Genomic DNA, 8,833 nt, shown 5'->3' with positions numbered 1-8,833 from the left:
AACGAACTCCATGGGACTCCCACGACCAGATCTCCCACTCCCACCACCATTGCAGGGCCAACACAACCAGAACTGCTCTGTGGCAGGGCCAATCTCCATACCCTCCCTCATTCCAATCCCCAGCCCCCACAGGACAACTCCCTTTCGATTAAACCCATCCCTCAACCAAGTTCACAACTCCCAACCCCCATCCAGTGAGGGCCGACTCCCACCACCTCTTTTCAAGGTTCAACCACACCCACCTCCCCTCCAACAGCCCTCAACCACCAGAGATGGAAGTTAAGACAGGAAGACAATCTACATAGGTGAGTGAACACGGAGCAGCAATCCGATGCTGATTACTATTCCAATGAAGTTGTAGCCCATTATTGGGCAGTTACTGTAATAACAATGTAATCACATGTTATCTATCACAGTCCATTGTTTCAGCTTCAATGTATAATGCTTATTTAATTCATATTTTGTTTTTGTAGATTTCTAGAATCAGGTTTGTTAGGAATTTGGGAAATTAAAAAGGTTAACAGTTAAAACATTGAGATGAAAACAAAACGACAGACAAGTAACAAGATTAATAGGCATTTAGAGGAATTTCAGATGTGATTTGCCCATTAACCAGATTAGGAGGCATTGAAAGAAATTGAGGTGTGAATTGCCATATCAGAAACATTGTTTACCAGACATCGGTGGGGCTATTCAAATTATAATTTCTAAAGGCAAGGAATTGAGAGAATCCACAGGGTGGGATATCAAAAGGACTGAACAATATAACTGTTAATTGGGGGAAAGAGTTTTTAGTTTTCTATCCAACAAACAGAAGCCAGTTCCATTTAAGATCAAAGGCCAGAGCAATCGCAGATCGCAAATATTCTCCTCCAAAAAATGCAATTTTGTGCCTTTGTTGAACCAGAAAAAGGCATTTTCCTAGACTTGGTCATCTAACTGTATTGTGCAGTAACTATTAACTGGATTGGATTCAAGTTACTAAATTGAATGTCATTTGGGAAATGGGGTGTCTCAATGAGTTCGGGGAATGTGGGTATATTTTGGTAAGAAGCGGTAATTTTAGATAAAAACGGTGTGTTTAGTTATTATATTTAAATGTCATAGACATATTGGCTAAGGAACGGAATTGTAAAGAATGGGAAAGATAAAAACGCATGAAATTCCAAAGTCAACCAGTGTGTCAATGCCCAAGTCATCAGAGACTATTTGTGAAGACAACTGAAATCAGAAACTATGGTCACCTGACAGAAACAAGGTTTTAATAAAGCTTATTTATTAAGAAACACTATGAGAACAGCCAGGGACAAGGAGGTCCAGAGGGAACAGATCCAGATCAGAAAAGGACCATTCCTAAAATCCACCAGCAAGCAGAAAATACAAGCTAGCTTTTACTTACTAAGTTGAAGAACAAAACCAGATCTTCACTACAGGGTTTAATTGCACCTCACCAGCTGCAAAGCCAGGGAAACCTGCTACAGCACGCAGTAAGCACAGCAAATCTGTCATAGAAACTTCCAACCTCAATTTCTTTAATTAAACAAAAGGAAATCATTGGACCTGTGCAATTTCAAGCCGCTATCTTGAGAGAATCATGCATGATAGTGGATTTTTTAGGCTTAAATGCATGCCACCTCTTTTGTAATCACCTTTTCATGTATCTGTGCATGTGTGAATGGGTGGTTTTGAGCATACATTTGGGTGTTCAGAACCACTGCTGCCTCATAATGCCAAGCACCCAGGTTCAATTTTGGTTTCGGGTCACTGCCTCTGTACAGCTTGCAAGTTCTCCCCATGTGTGCGTGCGTTTCCTCCAGTTTCCTCCCAAGGTCCAAAGACGTACAGGTTAGATTGATTGGCCATGATAAGTTGCCCCTTAGTATCAGGGGGAGTAGCAGGATAAACATGTAGGGTTATGGGATAGGGCCTGGATGGGATTGTTGCCAGTACAGGCTCAATGGGAAATGGCCTCCTCCTACACTGTAGGGATTCTATGATACTGTGAAGCCTCTCTTTTGTCTGTTAATGTAAGTTACAACACTGAAGGAGTCAAAACACCCTTTTCTCACTAAAACATATCTGGCTCTGGCTAGGAAACAGGTGGAAAAAAGGGGGAACCATCCCACATTTCTCCCCTTACTGTAACAGTATAAATTTCAAACCAACGGAGAACAATGGCTGGATTTTCTGTGTCTGATTGGGATGGGCATGTTTGATGGCATGACTGGAAAATACTGCGAAAAGGCCCATGACATGTTTCTTGGCAGTGTAAATCGAAGACATGATCTTCCCCTCCCCCGTCAATGGTAGGCCACGTTTCCTACCATCAAATGTTGAGAATGTAAATTATAATAAACTTCCATCTCATTATAGTGGCCACAAACCAGAACCATTCCTGCACCTCAAATTTGAACCCCACGTTAGCATGATTTCATTACAGTGTGATTTGTAAAAAAAATTTTAAAAGGCATCCACTTGGCCATCTGAACTCTGAGGGGAGCCTGGAAGTGAGTATACACATCCCAGCACAGCGCTCAGTGGACGGTGCATAGACAGTCGCAGGCAATTCGCCACAGTTTTTCCATGGCTGCTTTGGGGCATTGTGGCATGGGCAACAGTATGGTGGGGGGGTTGAAGGAATCCTGGGCTGGGCAAGAGCACAAAGGAAGGGAGGCGAAGGGAGAGAGAGTGGAGAAAACAGGCAAATGTAAAACATGTTAAATATTGCAGACTCTTTTGCAGTTCAGATTGTTTAGCTTGAGCTTAAGAATCAGGCTAGGAAAGCAATTGTGCCCACTCAAGCAACATTTATTTCTGAAAGAACCAGTGATTGCTGCCCTCTTCATAACCCCTCACACGCAAACTTCCAAATCCAGTAAGTGCTGTTGTTTAGCAGAACCACTGGGTGACTGGACAAGCTTGAGGATCCCTTAGAAAGATGACCACAGAATGCTGATTGAGGTTTTCCGTCTAATCGCTTGCTTTATAGTTCACACTGACAAATGTCCCTCATGGTCCCAGCAAAGCGCAAGGCCAAGGCCTGTGATGAGAGCTCCAAATATAGTCGAGGGGCCGGAAATGTTACTGCTTCGTCAAATGGTGTGGTGTAGTATGGTACTGGGGAGGTTTTCAGTCCATCAAGTGCACTAAACATTCAGTACCTGTATGGTGACATGCATGAAGGGGAAGCAGTAGGTCATGGCTTGAAAAGGTGGTCCTTAGCTGACAAATGGTGGCCGTTGCATATCTCTCTCTGATACTGCAGTGAGGAGACATCAAGTAGATGGAGGTCTGCCTCATTGCTTATGGGCAGGATAGAAGAATGTCGTGGTGGTATTTAAATTTGCGAAAAACAGGAGCAGAACCCTCAAGAGCAAGGGGCGGTAGGAATTCTCTGCACAGAGGGCATGGACCCTTGAGAGCCACCTCCCGGAGTCTATAGATGGCACTTGTCATTCCTGCAAATAATGGAGAACTAGTGTTGCTGAAGACTGTGCATGTCTAGCAAACTGGTTAGTCACATATGCAATCTGCTGCAGGATTTGGCATCACAGGGACCAGGACAGCATCCACTGCCAGTGAAGTGACCACGACTCCTACATTCTCAAATCCCTGACATCTTCCATGGGTCACAGAGGCTGCAAGGTTGGCTCCTCGGGGACAAGAGCTACCCACTGATGACATGGCTGATGGTGCCCATGTGGAGCACGAGATAGAAGGTACAACAAGGCTCATGCTGCAACTCATACATTGGTGGAGCAAACCTTTGGAATACTGAAACTGGGGTTCCTGTGTCGGTACCAGTCTGATGGAGCCCTGCAATACAGTCCACGGAGGGTGTTATGCATATCCTTGCTTGATGTACTTCACACAACCTGGTACTGCAATGAGGAGAAGATGGAGGAGCTGCACATCTCCAATGAGGACATCAATGGGAATGAGAGTGATGAGGTTCTCAAAGATGAGAATGATGGCCATGAGGCCATTGCGAAATCCAGACAAGGTAGGCATGTCCACAGCTACTACATTCATAGAGGATGATGGTGACGTGCAGACACTCCATATATCTTCACGTTGCATCTGTGAATGTTTAACTTGTTTCTGCCTGGTGACAATGCACATACCTTGTAATAAGCCTCCTGTCATGAATACACAACAAATGCCCCTAGTCCCTACATTCCAGGAAGATGTGATAACATGAAGTGGGGGCATTCAATAGATCTCACAGAACATATGTGAATGTCTGACTCCTGTTTGGCTGATGGCAGCAAGCTTGGGCTCACTGAACAGGGTCATATCATGGAAAAGAAGTGGGGAAATTTTACCTTCTGATTTTATGGCACTCCTCATGAGTTGAGCTCTTCAGAACCATAGAATCACCAGATATAGATGCGTGATGAAATGGGGGTCCATCACACCACAAAGGTCGAAGAGCATGCAGGGAAAATGGTGGAAATCTGTGATACCAGTCCAGGACATTCTGATAGCAATGAGTCCCCTTGAGATGCAGGCATGACTGATGTGCACCATCAGTGTGCTGGGAAAGTTGCACACAGCACTCAGAGGAGGTCCAAGATGGAGATACCTGCCTTTATCTTGTGCAGGAACCATGTGGTACAAAGGAACCATAGCAAAATGGAAGTCAATAGGCTTTATAGGGTAAACTCTCCACCGGTTGAAATCATGCCTAGCAATAAAGGAAGATAATTGTGGCTACTGGAATCCGAAGATGTCATTCCCAGGACATTTCTGCAGGAGTTAATCAGGGCAATCTCCTTGCTGCAGTCAAGTTTAGCTGCTTCATTAATAACATTTTCTCCATCATAAAGCCAGAACTATTTGCTGATAATTACAAATTACTTAATACCATTCGCGACTTCCTGGATGAGGGCGACCCCAACACTTGAGCTTAACACGATGTCAACATAGCAGTCCACTCTATCTGCCAACTTAAATGTTCATTGCTTCAGTACCAGCACGACGTGTACTATCCATTAAATCACCACGTTTTCTTCAACGGCAGCTTCCAAACCTGTGATCTTTACTTATCACTGAGGACAAGGATAACAAGTGCCTTGGAATGTCACAAGCTCCAAGTAAGTCTCAAGCATCATACGCCATCCTTACTTGGAAATATTTGCATTCCTTTATTGCTATTGAGTCAAAGTTATTAAACTCCATACCGAACAACACTGTTGGCAAGGATAGTTCACCACTATCTACTCAAGGGCCATCAGATAATGGGCAAGATAGATTGGTCTTTATTAATACACGGCAATCCCATTTAAAGTCCAGGCTGCAAGCACAGTCACTTTCCTCCTGTTTCTGCACTCTCAGCAGAGCACGCCAATCAGATTTTCTAATGGATCACCCTGGCAGGCCGTCCCTCAAATTTTCTAGTGACACCAAATCTCATACATAAATACATTTAAAAATCCCTGCTATTTATTTTCCCAAGTATAAATTATTCATATTGTTTAGACATTGTGTTATCCTGATTGAATTAGTGAAAGCACCACATGGTACATGCTAATCTACTGAAATCAGGAAAGTCCTCAGTTTGAATCTTGGCTCTGACTCGAATTGAGCTATGATGGAAAGGGCACACTGAGAAGAGGCTAAGGCCTTTACAGAAAAAAAAATCCTTCAACAATTTGGAACATTGCTTAGTTTCATTGGTCAGAACTCCTGTATTTAGGACGTCTTGTTGAAGTTGTACAAGACATTGTAAGGGCACACTTGGAATACTGTGTACAGTTCTGGTCACCCTATTATAGAAAGGATATTATTAAACTAGAAAGAGTGCAGAAAAGATTTACTAGGATGCTACTGGGACTTGAAGATTCAAGTTATAAGGAGAGATTGGATAAGAACATAAGAAATAGGAGCAGTAGGCCATCTAGCCCTTCGAGCCTGCCCCGCCATTCAATAAGATCATGGCTGATCTGTCGTGGCTCAGTTCCACATTCCTGCTCTCTCCCCATAACCCTTAATCCCCTCTCTTATCAAAAACCCATCAACCCGCGTTTAAAAATATTTAGCGAGGCAGCCTCCACCATCTCCACGGGCAGAGAATTCCAGAGATTCACCACCCTTTGAGTGAACAAGTTCCTCCTCAACTCCGTTCTAAACCGCTCCCCCCTTTATCTTGAGGCTGTGCCCCCTAGTCCTACTGTCCTTTCTGAGCGGGAAGAGTCTCTCCACCTCTATCCTATCCATCCCATTCATCATCTTATACGTCTCAATGAGATCTCCCCTCATTCTTCTAAACTCTAACGAGTACAAGCCTAGTTTATTCAGCCTCTCCTCATAGCTCAACCCCTTCAACTCCAGTATCAGCCTAGTAAACCTCCTCTGCACTCCCTCCAAGGCCAAAATATCCTTGCGTAAGTGCGGCGACCAAAACTGTACACAGTACTCCAGCTGCGGCCTCACCAATGCCCTATACAGTCGCAGCAAGACCTCCCTACTTTTATATTCAATCCCCCTCGCTATGAAGGCCAGCATCCCATTAGCCTTCCTGACCACCTGCTGTACCTGCAGGCTGGGTTTTTGCGACTCACGCACAAGGACCCCGAGGTCCCTCTGCACCGTCGCCTGCTGCAGTTTTTCGCCATGTAAGTAATAGTCCTTTCCACCATTATTCCTACCAAAGTGGACCACCTCGCACTTGCCAACATTTTCCATTTGCCAGTTCTTGGCCCATTCGCCCAGCCTATCTAGATCCTTCTGCAGACTCTCCACACCCTCCGCACAATTTGCCGTAACTGGGTCTTTTTTTCTCTGGAATGTAAGAGGCTGAGGGGTGACCTTACAGAGGTCTACAAAATAATAAGGCGTATAGATCAGCTAGATAGTCAATATCTTTTCCCAAAGGTAGGGGATTCTAAAATGAAGGACAGAGTGAGTGGGGAGAGGTACAAAAGGGTTCAGGGAGGGGACTTTTTTCACAGAGAGTGATGAGTGTCTGGAACAAGCTGCCAGAGGTAGTAGTACAGGCAGGTACAATTTTGTCTTTTAAAAAGCATTTAGACTGTTACGTGAGTAAGATAGGTGTAGAGGGAAATGGGCCAAATGCAGGCAATTGGGACGAGTTGAGGGGTTTAAAAAAAAGGCGCACAGACAAGTTGGGCTGAAGGGCCTGTTTCCATGCTATAAACCTCTATGACACAATGACCCTAAAATTAAACATACTCTCTTCCACCTTCTTCTGTTGGGAAAAAGATAGAAAATTCTGAGAATATGTGCCAACTGACTTAAGAAAAGCTTCTTCCCTGCTGCCATCCAACTTCTGAATGAATCTACCATACATTAAGCTGATCTTTTTCTACACCGTGACTGTAGCAGTACATTCTGCACCTTATCATTTCCTTTTCCCCCTGTGTACTCTATGTACTGTATGTTTTGTCCGTATAGCCAGCATAAAACAATACTTTTCACTATATCCCAATACATGTGACAATAATAAATCAAATCAAATTAGGCCACATTCTGGGGCTGGAAAGAGAAATTAGAGATGTTAAAAAGGCGCCCTTGATGGTTCATACCCACAGCCTTGCTGTTAGGCTGGTGGACAAGTTACAGTGGGATGATTCCAGAACACAGTCCACTTGGCTCTATCCGCTTTCCGTAGCTGCAGCAGGCTGGGCTGGTGTCAGAGTCAGCAGACGAAGAGCACGGCCAGCGGGTATGTGACAGTCATTACACCGTCATATCGGTTCAAACTCTTCCTGATACTAAACACTGCCTGTTCCCTCTGGCATCGCACTGATCAGCTGGCTGTATTCGTAGAACTGGCTGCGCCATTTATCCCCGGGTTTAACTATCGTCCACCCGACCCCTGGGCTGCCCGCAACCGCCATTTTTCTCCGTATCCATGGCGACGGCTCGGAGCCACCGTGCATCCTGGGACAGGAGTCCAAATTAAGGCCACCTCCAGCAGCACACAGTGCAGAGTCTACCACTCACTGCCCAACAGTAACTAATCCAGCAGCACAGACACTGCAGAGTCTGCCACTCACTGCCCAACAGTAACTAATCCAGCAGCACAAACACTACAGTGTCTACCACTCACTGCCCAACAGTAACTAATCCAGCAGCACAGACACTACAGTGTCTACCACTCACTGCCCAACAGTAATTTATCCAGCAGCACAGACACTGCAGAGTCTGCCACTCACTGCCCAACAGTAACTAATCCAGCAGCACAGACACTGCAGAGTCTGCCACTCTGCCCAACAGTAACTAATCCAGCAGCACAGACACTGCAGTGTCTACCACTCACTGCCCAACAATAACTAATCCAGCAGCACAGACACTGCAGTGTCTACCACTCACTGCCCAACAATAACTAATCCAGCAGCACAGACACTGCAGTGTCTACCACTCACTGCCCAACAATAACTAATCCAGCAGCACAGACACTGCAGGGTCTGACACTCACTGCCCAACAGTAACTAATCCAGCAGCACAGACACTGCAGAGTATGTCACTCAATATTCAACAATAACTAATCCAGCAGCACAGACACTGCAGGGTCTGACACTCACTGCCCATCAATAGCTAATCCAGCAGCACAGACACTGCAGAGTCTGCCACTCACTGCCCAACAATAACTAATCCAGCAGCACAGACACTGCAGAGTGTGCCACTGACTGCCCAACAGTAACTAATCCAGCAGCACTGACACTGCAGAATCTGCCACTCACTGCCCAACAGTTAACTAATCCAGCAGCACAGACATTGCAGAGTCCGTCACTCACTGCGAAATGCAGAATAATTAATCCAGCAGCACTGTCCCTGCCAAATACACAATAAATAATCTTGCAACAGT

General features: G+C 45.1%; 1 protein-coding gene across 2 annotated transcripts in view; it reads left to right on the top strand.

Moving 5' to 3' along the window:
• The first annotated feature begins 6,705 nt into the window (after positions 1-6,705).
• The window catches only part of fggy (FGGY carbohydrate kinase domain containing), a 247,266-nt gene continuing 245,138 nt past the window's right edge, over positions 6,706-8,833 (top strand). Inside the window, exon 1 of one of the 2 annotated variants that reach the window (XM_080195539.1) lies at positions 6,706-7,687. The gene's annotated coding sequence lies outside the window, so the exon portion shown is untranslated. The remainder of the gene's footprint in view (positions 7,688-8,833) is intronic. The other variant, XM_080195540.1, reaches the window with a different exon arrangement.

Source organism: Carcharhinus amblyrhynchos, chromosome 9 (assembly GCF_965287045.1).
Source record: "Carcharhinus amblyrhynchos chromosome 9, sCarAmb.v2.hapA, whole genome shotgun sequence".
Lineage (NCBI taxonomy): Eukaryota > Metazoa > Chordata > Chondrichthyes > Carcharhiniformes > Carcharhinidae > Carcharhinus > Carcharhinus amblyrhynchos.
The sequence above is the reverse complement of the archived record's forward strand: the minus strand, read 5'-3'. Positions and strand labels throughout refer to the sequence as shown.